Below are 4,809 nucleotides of genomic sequence, written 5' to 3' on the forward strand. Positions count from 1 at the left end.
CTACCATGAGATACTAACTCACACCTGCCATAATGACTAAAATCAAAAACCCAAGAAATAACGCATGTTGGCAAGGATGTGTAGAAAAAGGAACCCTTGTGCACTGTTGGCAAGAATGCGAACTGGTGCAGCCACTGCAGAAAACTATATTGTATACCTGAATCTAATACAACACTATATGTTAACTATATTGGAATTTAAAAAAAAGCTAAGATAAAATGCAATAAGGAAAATTTATTAATTAAAAGAAAAGATTAGATGGAATGAATAGAAAACTAATAATAAGAAGGTGTTTTAAATATCAGTAGCTGATTACATGTAAATAGGTTTAGTCCTCCAACCAAAGCCAAAAAGTTTTGAACTACATTTAAAAAAAGACTCAACTGTATTAACTATATTTAGTTTGCACAAGGCATATATTGCATAAAAGAATATGTGAAGAAAAAGTACCTTGCACAATAATAAAAGAAATCCAGTATAGTAATATCAGACAAAGTAGACCTTAAGGCAAGAAGTATTATGAAAGGCAAAGGAAGAATTTTATGCTGATAAAAGGGTCAATTCAATAGGAAAACAGAACACTTTTAAATTTATAGATTCCTAACAATACAAGTCCAAAATATGTAAAGCTAAAATTGACAGGACAAAGAGGAAAAATAGTGATTTCACCATCATATTTGGAGAATTTAACAACATTCTTTGAACCACTGATAGAATAAGCAGACTTTTAAAATCAGTAAGGTTATAAAATATTTAAGGATACTATCAACCAACTTGACCAATTACTGTTTATAGAACATTATTTTCACCCACTGCAGAATACACATCCTGTTGAAATGTACAAGGAACTTTTACCAAATGAGCCAAAAAAGCATATGTCAACAAATTTAAAAGGATTAAAATCATATATGTTCCATAGTGGAATTAAACTAGAAATAAGGATTTTTTTTAAAAAATCCTCAATTTGTTTGGCAAATAAGCAGACATTTAAATAATCCACTGGTCAAAGAAATACAAGCACAGTTAGTATCTAAACTGTGAGAAACAGTTAAAGTGGTGCTTCAAATTCTATAGCTTTAAATGCATATGTTTAAAAGGTTGAAAGCCAATGATCTAATTTTTCGCTTTGAAAACCTAGAAAAAGAAATGCAATTACATTCAATAAACTGGAATGAAGGAAATAACAAAGTAAGAAGGCATTCTATAGAGAAGACTAACAAAGATAAATAAGGTCAAAGTTGTTCCTTTGGAAAGATTAATAAATAAACCCCTACTAAGAAAGAAAGAGAAAGCTCGAATTAACAATATAGGTATAAAGAGGAAACATTACTAGAGATCCAAGAAATATCTAAGGGATAAAAAATACTATGAACAACATTATGTCAATACATGTGACAACTTATATGAAATGGACAAATTCCTTGAAAAATACAACTCACCAAAATGACACAAAAAAGTAAAAATTCTGAATAGTGCTATATCTTTTGAAGTCATTGACTCTAATTAGAAATCTCCGCATCTCTAATAGTGTTCTTCAACTGAATTAGGTCTCAGTATTAGGTCTTTGTTGAATGTTTTTAGAAAATTTTAAACTTCACGGTAGCTGACGGTCCTACACTAAACTCACTTTCCATATAATTTCCTTCAGATTGATTTCCATTTTTTTAGTTTAGATACCTTTTGATGGAGTTTGAGGAGGCCAGTTAATTACACCATCTATTCCTTTTTCCAACTTCTGAACCCCTTGAGAAGTACACATAGTTTAGAATAAAAATGTCAACTTTATCTGTGGGGAAGCTGGGTAAAAGAGTGTGCTTAGATCTCTGTGCAGAGCTTTGCGCAGTGGCAGTATCGTAGCCAATGAGGTTTACCAAGGCGCGATTATTGCTAGATCTCTGTGGAGTCTTCCTACATATTCAAATTGGATTGACTTAACTTGCCCTGTTGTGTTTACTATATGAATGAGAAGAGAATGTATGTGGGTTTGGGCTGGCAAGTTCTAAGAGAGAGTGAGAGACTGGTGACATATGTGGCCCATCTTTTGCCCTATCTCACCAAACAGATAAAGCAGAGAGAAAGAGAACAAGAGTGGTGTTTTGTCACCTATCATCCTGGGTGAAGCCCTACTATTACTGTGTTCTTTTTTATTTTATTTTATTTTATTAATCACCATACATTACAGCATTAGTTTTTGATGTAGTGTTCCATGATTCATTGTTTGCATATAACACCCAGTGCTCCATTCAGTACATGCCCTCTTTAATACCCATCATCAGGGCTAACCCATCCCCCCGCCCGCCTCTCCTCTAGAACCCTCAGTGTGTTTCTCAGAGTCCATAGTCTCTCATGGTTCATCTCCCCCTCGATTTCCTCCCCCTTCATTTTCCCCTTCCTGCTGTCTTCTTTTTTCTTTTTAAACATATAATGTATTATTTGTTTCAGAGGTACAGGTCTGTGATTCAACAGTCTTACACAATTCACAGCACTCACCATAGCACATACCCTCCCCAGTGTCTATCACCCAGCCACCCCATCCCTCCCACCCCCCACCACTCCAGCAACCCTCAGTTTGTTTCCTGAGATTAAGAATTCCTCATATCAGTGAGAGCATATGATACATGTCTTTCTCTGATTGACTTATTTCGCTCAGCACAATACCCTCCAGTTCCATCCACATCGTTGCAAATGGCAAGATCTCATTCCTTTTGATGGCTGCATAATATTCCATTGTATATATACACCACATCTTCTTTATCCATTCATCTATCGATGGAAATCTTGGCTCTTTCCAGAGTTTCGCTATTGTGGACATTGCTGCTATAAACATCGGGGTGCATGTACCCCTTCGGATCCCTACATTTGTATCTTTGTTCAGTAGTTCAATTGCTGGGAACCTCCATACTGTTTTCCAGAGTGGCTGCACCAGTTTGCATTCCCACCAAAAGTGTAGGAGGGTTCCCCTTCCTCCACATCCCCACCAAAATCTGTCATTTCCTGACTTCTTAATTTTAGCCATTTTGACTGGTGTGAGGTGGTATCTCGTTGAGGTTTTGATTTGGATTTCCCTGATGCCGAGCAATGTTGAGCACTTTTTCATGTGTCTGTTGGCCATTTGGATGTCTTCTTTGGAAAAATGTCTGTTCATGTCTTCTGCCCATTTCTTGATTGGATCATTTGTTCTTTGGGTGTTGAGTTTAAGAAGTTCTTTATAGATTTTGGATACTAGCCCTTTATCTGATACGTCATTTGCAAATATCTTCTCCCATTCTGTCGGTTGTCTTTTGGTTTTGTTGACTGTTTCCTTTGCTGTGCAAAAGCTTTTTATCTTGATGAAGTCCCAATCATTCATTTTTGCCCTTGCTTCCCTTGCCTTTGGCGATGTTTCTAGGAAGAAGTTGCTGCAGCTGAGGTCCAAGAGGTTGCTGCCTGTGTTCTCCTCTAGGATTTTGATGGACTCCTGTCTCACATTTAGGTCTTTCATCCATTTTGAGTCTATTTTTGTGTGTGGTGTAAGGAAATGGTCCAGTTTCATTCTTCTGCATGTGGCTATCCAATTTTCCCAACACCATTTGTTGAAGAGACTGTCTTTATTCCATTGGACCTTCTTTCCTGCTTTGTCGAAGATTAGTTGACCATAGAATTGAGGGTCCATTTCTGGGCTCTCTATTCTGTTCCATTGATCTATGTGTCTGTTTTTGTGCCAGTACCATACTGTCTTGATGATTACAGCTTTGTAATAGAGCTGGAAGTCTGGGATTGTGATGCCACCAGCTTTGCTTTTCTTTTTCAACATTCCTCTGGCTATTCGGGGTCTTTTCTGGTTCCATACAAATTTTAGGATGATTTGTTCCATTTCTTTGAAAAAAGTGGATGGTATTTTGATAGGGATTGCATTAAATGTGTAGATTGCTCTAGGTAGCATTGACATCTTCACAATATTTGTTCTTCCAATCCATGAGCATGGAACGTTTTTCCATTTCTTTGTGTCTTCCTCAATTTCTTTCATGAGTATTTTATAGTTTTCTGAGTACATATTCTTTGCCTCTTTGGTTAGATTTATTCCTAGATATCTTATGGTTTGGGGTACAATTGTAAATGGGATCGACTCCTTAATTTCTCTTTCTTCTTCTTGTTGGTGTATAGGAATGCCACTGATTTCTATGCATTGATTTTATATCCTGCCACTTTACTGAATTCCTGTATGAGTTCTAGCAGTTTTGGGGTGGAGTCTTTTGGGTTTTCCACAGAAAGTATCATATCATCTGCAAACAGTGAGAGTTTGACTTCTTTGCTGATTCAGATGCCTTTTATTTCTTTTTGTTGTCTGATTGCTGTGGGTAGCACTTCTAATACTATGTTGAATAGCAGTGGTGATAGTGGACATCCCTGCCGTGTTCCTGACCTTAGGGGGAAAGCTCTCAGTTTTTCCCCATTGAGAATGATATTTGCTGTGGGTTTTTCATAGATGGCTTTTATGATATTGAAGTATGTACCTTCTTTCCCTATACTCTGAAAAGTTATGATCAAGAAAGGATGCTGTACTTTGTCAAATGCTTTTTCTGCATCTATCGAGAGGATAATATGTTTCTTCTTCTTTCTTTTATTAATGTATTGTATCACATTGCTTGATTTGCGGATGTTGAACCAACCTTGCAGCCCAGGGATAAATCCCACTTGGTCGTGGTGAATAATCCTTTTAATGTACTGTTGGATCCTATTGGCTAGTATTTTGGTGAGAATTTTTGCATCCATGTTCATCAGGGATATTGGTCTGTAATTCTCCTTTTTGATGGGGTCTTTGTCTGGTTT

The 4,809-nt window shown here is 36.7% G+C and overlaps 1 pseudogene; it reads left to right on the plus strand.

The window, feature by feature from the left end:
• Positions 1-1,831: 1,831 nt before the first annotated feature.
• On the plus strand, positions 1,832-1,997 carry LOC123324919 (annotated as a pseudogene).
• Positions 1,998-4,809: the final 2,812 nt, after the last annotated feature.

This window comes from Neomonachus schauinslandi, chromosome 5 (assembly GCF_002201575.2).
Source record: "Neomonachus schauinslandi chromosome 5, ASM220157v2, whole genome shotgun sequence".
NCBI lineage: Eukaryota > Metazoa > Chordata > Mammalia > Carnivora > Phocidae > Neomonachus > Neomonachus schauinslandi.